At 32.9% G+C, this 12,328-nt stretch overlaps 1 pseudogene; it reads left to right on the top strand.

Annotated features, from left to right (window-relative positions):
- Positions 1-7,060: 7,060 nt before the first annotated feature.
- Positions 7,061-11,740, top strand: LOC141499097 (protein NipSnap homolog 3A pseudogene; annotated as a pseudogene).
- Positions 11,741-12,328: the final 588 nt, after the last annotated feature.

Below are 12,328 nucleotides of genomic sequence, written 5' to 3' on the forward strand. Positions count from 1 at the left end.
TAGATTTTGACTTAGATTCTTGGGGGGAACAAACAAAACAATAGGATAATTAAGAGATGGCATATATAAGAAATGATTGAAATGATCACAAAGAACAAGTATGGTTTTTAACAAAAAAATGATAATGCCAGACCATACAAATTTCTTTTTTTAATATAGTTAATAAAATGATAGAATGAAGAAATTTTGAAAATATAAATTGCCTAACTTTTAACAAAACATTTAGCAATTTAACATGATATTCTCATTAAAATTATGAAGAAATGAGCACTAGATGATCTTCAATTACATGGCATTGGAATTCTTTCCGTATAGCATTTCTGAGGACATCTGATCAGTCCCTTCCATAATCTTTTCTCCCTATGATTCCACCCCCCCCATTTTTTTTTCTTAGCCCCTTTTCCTTCTAATTACCTGGAGTGACAACTTGCTGAGCCCTTTTCAGGGCTGCCCATCCACCTTTGTATTCACCTTCATCCATCTCTCACCTGTGACTCTAAGAAACAGTAGCATGTACAACATTTATGATTCAATAAAATATTTTGGCATATGGATTAAACCGGATTGAGGGTAATCTAAGGGCCTCAAACCAGTAAGCAATTTAGGGAGATATTAATTCAAAGCTTATGAAGACTTTCCCTGTCAGAATGGGTGGATGAAAATAATCTGTTCCAAAGGACATGAAGGCCACTAAAGCAGGCACTGTGGAGCACCAAGAGCATGTTCAGATATTTTTAAAAAATCAGTATTTTTGACTTTTTGTATAGCCACTGGACTTAGATGACACAGGAAGAGAGAAGTTAATGACTTTGTACAACTCTACCTCATTTAAATTCCATCCATACACAAGTCAAGACATCAACTATGACGTAGTTAATCCTCTTTTAAAAATGAAGGATCCATAGCATATACAGTAATCCCTTCCACATCATGACTTTCCCCACTGTGGTTTTGCTAGACCATGGGTAATAATATGAACCTCAAATAAAGTCACTGAGTAATGGAGGAAGGGGGGAGATCTTGAGTGTGTTAATTGGGAACAAGAGATAATTCCACCCCTCTTTCCTCTACCAGTGAACTGAAGAGAATTAGCGAAAGAGTAGCTAGTATTAGAAAAGATGAACATGGAGACTGTATCATCAGAGGGAAACTCAGCTTTCAGTAAGAATTACTGCATAGAAGGAATCATGGGGCAAAGACAAGTTGAAGGAAAGTCGATTGCTTATGGAACATACATTCCAGAGTTCCCTGTGGAAGAGCTTGGAGAAATTATGAAAAAGATGAGGGAGGGATTAAATGAGAAATATCAGAATGAAAAAAATTAGCAGTAGAGTATGTAGAATAGAGTTTTGGATAACAATCTATGCAAGTTCAAAGTCAGTGAATAATACTTCCAGGTATGAGAATGTTCATCATTTAGTGGATATCTACTCCAAAAAAGTTAATAGGAAAAAAAAAAACAATTTTACCATATGTAACAAAATAGTCTCAGCAACACTTTTTGTTGTAGCAAAACCTAGTAATAAAATATATATTATTGATCAGTAATGACTGAATGAATGGTGCTTTATGAAATGATGACACATACGAATCCAGAGAAATTTGTGAAGAATTGTATAAACTGACACAATATTCATTTAAAAAGTATTGAAACAATTATAAATAATGACAACAATAATGTAAAAAAATAAAAAGCTATAGAACTGATATTGATATAGTGAACAATCTTGACTCTAGTGAACTGATAACACATCTTTTAGTAGAGAGCTGATAAAATACAGTTGTAGGTATGCTTTAATTTCATTTTGCTTATCTATAGCCCTTTACGATGAGAGAGCAATATATTTGGAGTGAGGGCATTGGGAATGAGATCAATATAAAACACATCCACAAAATATTTTGAAAAATGAAAAAATATTGAATTCAGAGGCAGTCACCCTATAAATAATCTCAGTTCCACGGACTAGCTGGGTAATTTTGAACAGTTCAGTTGTCTTTTCCTAGGCCTCAACTTTCTCTTCTGAAAGGAAGGGAAAAGATAGACAATGTCTTAGTATCTGTCTATCTCTAATATTTTGTAGTTTCATTATACTGTTTTCATTCAAACATTCAAAACAATATTGACAAGGAAGGACTAAGGAGAGAGTTCTACAGTGTATCTGGAGGGATCTCTCTCCAGTATTAAAATCAATGCATCAGTCAATAAATTTTGCTTAATATCCTTCAGTCCATTAAAATCATATTAAGTACTAGGGTTACAAAGAAAGGCAGCAACAGTTCCTGCCCAAAGGGAGGTCATTCCAATTTTTCTATCACTATTCTAAATAATTACATAATAAAATTCGCTACTTACTATATTTCTTTTGATGATTATACATGTTCAGATAAGCGATGAAACTTTTATTTTTACAAATAAAAAGTGTCACTTTTTCATGTTTATATAATAAAATTTAAAAGAATATTGTAGAATCAATGTTCCCATTATACCTGCCTGTTTCTCAGTCAAAGATGCTATCACCTCCTACTATGTGATACCACTGCTTTACTCTCAAAAGCATGAACCTTTTTTATCAATAGATAATAAATGAAAGCAAAACAGTTATCGATACAACTCAGGGACCTTTCTGTCATTGTCTCTGAACAGTGGCAGATATAGGGTGGTGCAGAATACGCTCAGGGAATTTATATGAATAGTTAAGCTCTGCCTTTAGAATTAGAAACTTTAATCAAAAAGTGAAAGGAAAGAAGGAAAAACAAATACATTTGTGATAAAATGTTTTGATACTGTATCTTGAAAGCACTTTAATTTAAACTCTCTGTTAAAAAATCTAAAAGATTCTCAGCTCTTGCTATTTTGAAACAGCTTATTGCTTTTATACAGCATCATCAAAATAATTCTCCAACATATTGATTTATGGGTGACCCAAGATACAGAAGAGGTCCATAGTGACAGGTCATAAAGAATGTAATAGGACAAAACTGATTTACCTATATACTAGGAGATTTAGATTTTTGTTTCTAAGATAAGAAAGAAATTATGTTCATTTTGTAGTGCAAACATTGTCACAAAGTGTGGGAGCAGGATAGTGCTATAAGTCTGATGTATTTTCCTTTCAGTGAAAAACTAAATTACAACTGGGAAAGTAAGCCTTGGGTAAGAGAAACTGGTTGAGATATATGATTGTCTGTATATAAGACATAACTAAGCTTTTTATAACTTCAATTTAGCAGATGGAATTGATAAAGATGTATTATTCATATTATCAAGTTGTACTTAATTTTGTTGTCCCCTTTGATTTTGCATTTTATTTTCTTTAATCAAACAATGCCTTTTTAGATAGTTAGTTTTCATTAATAATGTCAGAATATGTCAAGAATATGTCAGAATATGTCAAGGAAAAAAGAAAACACCAAATGAGGTCATAAAGAGTCAAAAACATATCCACAAAATATTTTTAAAAATGAAAAAATATTGAATTCAGAGGCAGTCAGCCTATAAATAATCTCAGATCCAAGGACTAGCTAGGTAATTTTGAGCAGTTCAGTTAGCCTTTCCTAGGCCTCAACTTTCTCTTCTGAAAGGAATGGAAAAGATAGAAAACAGGAAAAACAACAGGAAAAAAAACAACAGGAAAAAAGATTTTAATTCTCTTATCACAGTTTTGGAGATGTGGTCTCTCTACAGATAGATTGATAGATATCACATTCACTAAAATTGATTTGTTTCTTTGACTATCAGTTTATCCAAATAGACTGATTATAATGAGTTGTTGTCAGATTACTTCATTGGGAGATGGGATGTATAAATATGTGGTCTGGCAGAACTTAGGGGTCTTTAGTTCCTAAAGTGATATGTACATCTGTAAAGGCAGCATCCTCAAGCTTTAAGATATTGCAAGTTTCTTGAATTATTTCAAGCATACTACTTCTGAATAAGTTTAATCAATTTGATGACTATTGAAAATTATCAGTTATTTATTTTATAAAAAGTAGGTGATACAATGATAGAGCACAGGGCCTGGAGTCAGGAAGACTTACCTTCTTGACTTCAAATCTATCCTTGGACCTTAATAGCTGTGTGACTGGGCAAATCACAATGTTTGATATAGTTGAGATTATATATATATATATATATATATATATATATATATATATATATGTATATATATATATATATACATATATATATAGTTTGTATGTTTCTTTTATCACTCTATTAATATTATTTATATCTATATAATGTATCACTTATGTAACAAATATATTTCATGCTGACTAGATAGATCAATATATCTATCTACACTTATACCTATGTAAATAATTTTAATTTCATATCCATTGGATACATATCTTTAGTAAGTATGACATAAAAGAACAAAGTATTGATTTTTATCAGTGTCTGAGTACTCTATAGACTATGGAAATTAAAGCATTTCTACAAGAATACTGACTCCAATAGCTTTAGTTCCTACTCTTGGAAAACCTTCCCTGCATTCTGGAATACCTTTTTACATTTTATAAAGACATAGAACAAGAAAGGAAATTAGTTGTGATCTAATATCACCCCTTCCTTATCTAGATTAAAGAAGAACCACAAAATAAATAAAAACTCCCAGTTGGCTTCAGTCCTTTGAGTTTTACTGTGAGAGAATAACAATGAAGAGAATCACAGATTTCATATACTCCATAAACTTTAACTTAGTTTTGGTACCTTAAATGTAAAACACTTAAAAAAGGACAATAAATATTGGAAGACTTGCATTATATCAATCTTTTTTTTTTAGGTTTTTGCAAGGCAAATGGGGTTAAGTGGCTTGCCCAAAGCCACACAGCTAGGTAACTATTAAGTGTCTGAGATCGGATTTGAACCCAGGTACTCCTGACTCCAAGGCCGGTGCTGTATCCACTATGCCACCTAGCTGCCCCTTGCATTATATCAATCTTGATAGCAACATTATGAACTTCATGAGCAAAAAGAAGGAAAGTGCAATTCAGTAGAATGATGATTCACAAGTACTCCTTGGAGAGACAGACAAAAATAGGAAATTTGATTTTGTTAAACTCAAAGGTAAGAGGAAATAACATTTCATGAACTTTTTGCTTCTTTTCTATTGTAATATGCATGACAAACACATGCAAATATATCACCATGAAAAAACTAAAGTATATATCCTTATATCAGTCATGATTAGGGAAAGGCAAAAAATTCTAAAAAGAATTCAATTCCAAGGGCAGCTAGGGGGCACAGTGGATAGAGCAATGGCCTTGGAGTCAGGAGTACCTGGGTTCAAATATGGCCTCAGACACCTAATAATAATTATCTATCTGTGTGGCCTTGGGCAAGGCACTTAACCCCATTTGCCTTGCAAAACCTAAAAAAAAAAAGAATTCAATTCCATCCTCAAATAAAATCAAGATACTTTGATACTAAGAGATAGTAATATAGTAATGCAAAAGTAGGAATAGGTGAGGATGAGATGAAATATATGAAAAAGCAATGATCACAATAAACAGGATGAAAAAAGTCAAAGAATTATAGACTATGCTAAAATGTTAAGTGACAAGCAAAAAAAATCATATAAATAAGTGAGAGTAATACTACTTTACCTAGAAGGATAATAGCATTTTAAAATTTAATATATTTTATTTATTTCATTAAATATCTCTCAATTACATGTAAAAATTAAAAATAACTTAGAAATTTTTGAATTCCACCCTTTGAAAAGGCAAACACATCCCAACATATACTCACATACATAAAAAACTCATGCAAAACATATTCCCACATTAAACATGTTTCAAAAGAGAAAACATGCATAGCAAAAAGAAGTAAAATAAAAAATATACTTCAATATGCACTCAATTCATTAATTCACTCTTAAGGGGTAAATAACATTTTTATCATGGATTCTTTGAAATTACCTTGGATCAGTATTGTAGGATAACTGTAATGAAATCTTTCATAGTTAATAATTTTTATAACATTACTGTTACCATGTGGAATATTCTCCTGGCACTACTGACTTTACTTTGTATGAGTTCCTATAAATCTTCCCAGGTTTTTCCAAAATCATCCTGATACTCAGCTCTAAAATCACAATAATATTCCATCCAGTCATATACCACAATTCATTCAGTCAAATTTCTCAATTGACAGGCAGTCACTTAAATTACAAATCTTTACCTCCATAAAAAAGTTGCTACATTTTCAAATACATTGTTTTTCCTCCTTTGTTTTCATCATTTTGGTATACAGAACTAGTAGTGATATTAGTTGGCAAAAGGGTGTGTGGTATCATAGTCTTCCATACTTAATTCCAAATTGCTCTCCAGACCGGTTGAACTAGTTTACAACTCCACTAATAATATATTTAATATTTCAATTTTTTTATGCTCCCTCCAACGTTTGTCATTTGTCTTTTCTTGTCATATTGTCCCATCTGATAGGTCTGAGATTGCATCTCAGCATTGTTTTAGTTTGCATTTTTCTAATCAATAGAGATTTAGAGCATTTTTTATGTGACTGCTGATCGCTTTGACTTTTCCTTCTAAAAACTACTTGTTCATATCCTTTTATCATTTATCAATAGAAGACTGGCTCCTATTTTTATAGATTTGTCTCAGTTCCCTGTATATTTGAGAAATGAGGCCTTTTTCAGAGAAAGAAAATATCTTTATGGATACCAGGTCATACCTTAATCAATTGACTGTTTCTTCAGATGAACAAATTGTCAGAGCTGAGATAGATAAGAATTGATAAAGCACTATCTTTTAAAAAATATAATATTCTGCCACTATTTAATAGCAAGAGTATTTTTTCAACTCATGGAATATGACTTTGTAAAGAATTGAACATCAACAATTCAGAGAAGCAATGGGTAGTACATGTTGAATCTAAATAGACTGAAAAATATAGCTTGTAAGGAGAACATGAAGGAAAAACAGAAATAAAAGGTATCACAAGGGAAATGCAAGACTGGTGATGTGATGAGAAGAAGGAATGAAAAAATGGACAGAGTGTTCCAATGGTATTTTCAAGTTGCCAAGACAAAAGGTGAAAATGGTCAACGTGGTAGGTGGAACATCTATTAAAATTATGGGAGGTTTATGCTTAAAAGCTGTACAACATGGGTAGAATCATTATAGAACCATTATAATGATTGTTAGTCATAGATAAAGCCACATCAATGTCACAAGAGATAAAGTTCATAATTTATTTTTTATTTTATGAAATTGAAAACTTTTATGGGGCGGCTAGGTTGCGTAGTGGATAGAGCACCGGCCCTGGAGTCAGGAGTACCTGAGTTCAAATTAGGCCTCAGACACTTAATAATTACCTGGCTGTGTGGCCTTGGGCAAGCCACTTAACCCCACTGCCTTGCAAAAAACCCAAAAAAACCCTAAAAAAAAAGAAATTGAAAACTTTTGCATTAACAAAATAATTAAGCACAAAAGAAAACTGTCAATTGGTGGTGGTGACATTTCATTAAATGTCTCTGATAAAGGCCTAATATCATACATATATATGCATACATATATATGCACATATCTATAGACATCTGAACATATATTTATTTTGCATGTCCTTAGAGAGAATTGATAAGTAATCAAAGTATATGAATAAAATTTCATAAAGTCCATCAATGACCACTAACAAAACTGTTGCAAATAACTAATAAGATAATTTGAAATTAATACAACAGCAACAAAAATACTTAGGTTTTGCAAACCATACAAATTGACAATTATGATCTATTCCAAAATATGAAAGCATTTATTGCTGCATTTAATACACAAGACAGTGTATTAATAGACTGCTGATAGAACTATGAAATGGCTCAATCACTTTTAGAATAATTTTGAATGAACTAAGAAACAAACAAATAATTAAACTACACATATTCTGGTCTTTAATATCCCATTGCCAGGTAAACATCTAAGAATTTCAAAGACACAAATAAACTTCATGAATTCTCCTAAAATTCATAACATGATTGGAAAAGTAGCAAAGTTAGTTCTGATATTGAAGAATGGTTAAATATAGTATATGAATTTAATATAATTTCAATATATCAAATGAGAGATAAAAAGGATTCAGAGAAATATGATAATATTGGTGTAGAATTGGTGTTGAATGAAATAAACAGCACCTGTAAAATAATTTAGTCAATTTCTACAATGAAGAAAATGAAAATGATAATAAAACAAAGTTGAACAATTTGTAAATATAATGAGAAATTTGACTCCAAATTGAGAAGAAACTTTACCTCTTTTCTCTTGTTAAAAATAAGAATGTCATACAGGTTGACAGATTAACAGGAAACTACTTGTTGGAGATTAACTGTTTCACTCCTACTCCCCTCTTTCCTTTTGTTTATAAGAGCTCAATGAGGCGGGGGAAATAGTATGAGAGGGAGAAGGAAAATAACATATTTGGAGTTAAGAACTAGTATTTATATAGTACTATGAGATTTGTCATATGCTTTACATAATATTTCACTTCTGGCTCTGCTTATGAAGTTAAAGGTGAAGGGCACCTAAAGGACACAAGACTAGTCTTTGTCTCTGATCAGATATTTGTTAGGAGAAATAGAATTCAATTCCCTTGGGAACCAGGGTTCCCACTCCCAGACCTTTTCTATGTAATCTAAAATAGTTCTTGAGTTTCAGATGGTGCTACTGGGAGTTTAGACCCTTGTAGAGAGTTTATAAGCCTTTTTATATAGTTTCAGAAGTGGTCATGTTAAGGGAAATTCCTGTTAGATGCTTAGAAAGTGAATTCTCAGTTTTAGAACTACAGATATAGAAAATGAGTAAAACAATAAAGTCTATTTAGCACAAATCCAAAACATCTCAAACAGGGGAAGGGATGCCATTAGAGTGAGTGATGCTGAGGTAGAAAGTAGCACCAAAGAGTTTGTCATGAGGTAGGACTTATAAAGATTTAAAAAGGAGTCAAGGTCATCTTGCTTTCCTAATTTTTAGGCAGTAATCATGTCTGGGACCCTCCATGATCAAGAAAACTGTATGAACCAGAAATTGGAGAACTGATTAATGGTAAGATAAATCTTATAAGATAGAGTCATGGAAGATAGATCTTGGGTTTATTATGCTAATTAGGCAACTATATATAAGGTGGTAGGGAAGGAATCATATATTAAAGGGACTGGGTCATAAATCACCTTGCAGGGCATGTCAGAATCACAATAACCCCATCAGGAATGAGGTGATATTATCCATATTTTAGAGATGTTGTAACTAAAGCAGAAGGTGGTTAAGTGACTTACTAGGTTTACACTAATTATGTAGGAAAGAATTTAAACTCAGATTTTCACAATACACTGGACAATCTAATTAGAAAATCTCTACATTAAAGAGAAGACATAACTAAAACCTGAAAAATTAAGGAAAACTAAAGGGAAGTAAGATCACATCCATTTATGCATGTGACTGTGTGTGTGTGTGTGTGCGTGTATACTATAATCTAACTCTTTGTAGAAGGGATTGATGTTGCTGCAAGTAGTACAGGACATATTTCAACACATGGAAACACCTATGTAAGCACAATATTAAAAAATAACTTAGGTATTGATGTAAGGAATGCTTCTTTATACTTTCTATCATTATGAAAAAAGGTCTCTTTGGTTCAGTCTAGAATTTAAAAATTAAATCAGTACCATATATGATTCTATAAATTCTTGAGAAATTTACCCATTTATCCATTTATCCAAAATAGATTTATAATCTGAGAAAATCTTAAAATATGATTTGTGCCCTATTTTCTATTTTCACCTTCCCAATTCTATGTAAACCAAAAGGAAAAATACATGGGCTTTATAGTTTATATCCATGTTTGCTCTATGTATGAAATTAGAATTTATTTATTTTTATTTGTTTGTTTTTGCAAGTAATATGGATTAAGTAACATGTCCAAGGTCACACAGCTAAGTAATTATTAAGTGTCTGAAGTTGGATTCAAATTCAGGTCCTCCTGACTCCAGGACTGGTGATCTATCCATTGCACTACCAAATTGCCCCTGAAATTAGAATTGAAAAGATACTGTGTAAGGGAACTTCCCAAGTTCTTTTCTATCAATATCTGATTTTTCACCTGATATCACAATTTTACTTTCATCAAGAGAAAGGATCCCATCCCTAGCCAGGGATGGAGGAGAGAGATAGAGAGGTATGTTTAATTTTTTTTTAGGTTTTTGCAAGGCAAATGGGGTTAAGTGGCTTGCCCAAGGCCACACAGCTTAGAAATTATTAAGTGTTTGAGACCGGATTTGAACCCAGGTACTCCTGACTCCAGGGCCGGTGCTTTATCCACTGTGCCACCTAGCCACCCCTATGCTTAATTTCTTAATCACTATCACAGATATTAAAATTAAGAAAAATACTGTCTCAATGCAAACTGAGGAAGGGACTATTCTAAGTCCTATAACAGCAGCTGCTGCTCCCCTGGTCAATAGCCAGAATGATTCTGGAGTCAGAAGATCACTCATGTTTATTATCTCTTATATTTCCAATATTGGTCAAGTTTTCATGAAACCCTGTTGGGCAATTATTGTCTATTCTCTCTCTTTTCCTCCTATTTTTCTTTGGACCTTTTCTGTTCCTTTGTCCACCCAGATGGTTGCATTACTTGGCTTTCCAACATCTCCCAGCCTGCCATCTCCAACCCCTGGATTCTGGGATTGAAGGAAGAAGAAAGAACTGAGAAAGAAAAAAAAAGAAGAGGGGGACGGGAAGGGGAACATATCCCCCATCTGACACTTATGCTATTTATGTGGTTGTCCTCTAATGTGGTTGCCATAAAATAACTCACTGTCTTTTAAAAAAATCCCTCTATAATTGGACAACATTTTCTCTTCAGATTGTTCAAGCCAAATATGATTTCCTGTTTTAGCACCTGCTGGATAGAAAAATAATTTATTGGAAAACTAAAGAAAAGACAAATATGGCCAGAAGGTGTTACATTCATAGATATTTTTAAGGACATGATATATACTTTGCACTATGAAGCTTTTAAAGATGAAATTATCATTTTTGTCTTTAAAAAACTTGCAACCAACAGTTCCAGTGCTGACCAGTGAAGAGAGAATGTGCCTCTGCTTGGCATCTTCCAGCATACCTTTCCTGGAACCCATATCCAAAGGCATTCTGCCACTCCCTATTGTGGTGTCCACTCCAGTTCACTCTGAATTTGTTGGATTAGAGAAAAGAGTTTGGAAGAAATGTGATGACTAATGTTTTTCATATTTGAAAATATGATAATTTTGTTCATCATGTTAAAATTTGAAAATTCTTAGCCAAGGATAAAGAACAGCAAGAAAAAAAATATACTTTCCCAACTTTACCATTTATAGTCAAGCAGAAGAATGAAGTAACTTATCTAGTACCATGGTACAAAACAGTAAAGCCTCCCAAAGAAGGAGTCTTTGAGCTTATTACCTTTCAGATGAATCCGGGGGGGCGGGGTGAAGACTTTCAAAGAGCAGGGAATACCCATATCAAAATAGGTTATTCAAAACCGGTTGCAGTTTTCCATACAGAATATGGAGTATTTAACAGAGTTCATATTCTTTGGTGGACTGAGTCACCAAACATTCAAACAACTGTAAGACACAGAACCCATGAAGATGCCCTAGTGGTGGCAGATATTTGGGAGAGTTGCTACTGCTTGGAATCTCAGGAAAATATGCTTCTCATTCTAGCACCATTTTCACCACTAAAATAATTTTCTGCAGATATATGAACATATTTATTGTATCTGCATAATCTCAAAAGTTTCTAATAAAAAGTTCCTCAAATTTACCAACTTCCTTTGTTATTTGCCTAAATTATTGAACTGATTAGCTGTGACAAAGTGTGAGCGGTCTTTGAAAGGAAGTTCAACATTAAGTGGACAAATACTCCTCCATGAATTTGATGCCATTTTATCCAGATTTTGGAATAAGGGTGGTATATTAATAGTTAAAGAAGAGGAGAGGATATTCCAGAGGGTATTCCAAGAGCATAAATGTAATTAATAATGGTAAAAACATGAGAGGAAAATATAAGGAATACTTGGAGAATGACAAGTGACAGTAGGGGAAGTGTAATAAACACCTATATAGTACCTCACAAATATATCAAGAAAGAGGAGAGAGGAGATAAGCAAAACGAACAGACACATTGACCATACATGAAAATATTTGTCTGTTTCTATATCTCTAGTCCATCACTTCTCTTCTGAGGAATGGGAGGCATATTTCATCCTCAGATTTTGGAAGTCATGAACCTTAAAACATTATACAAGCATCAGGCTGGACACTTGGGGTGTATG

This window comes from Macrotis lagotis, chromosome X (assembly GCF_037893015.1).
Source record: "Macrotis lagotis isolate mMagLag1 chromosome X, bilby.v1.9.chrom.fasta, whole genome shotgun sequence".
NCBI classification, from domain to species: Eukaryota; Metazoa; Chordata; class Mammalia; order Peramelemorphia; family Peramelidae; genus Macrotis; species Macrotis lagotis.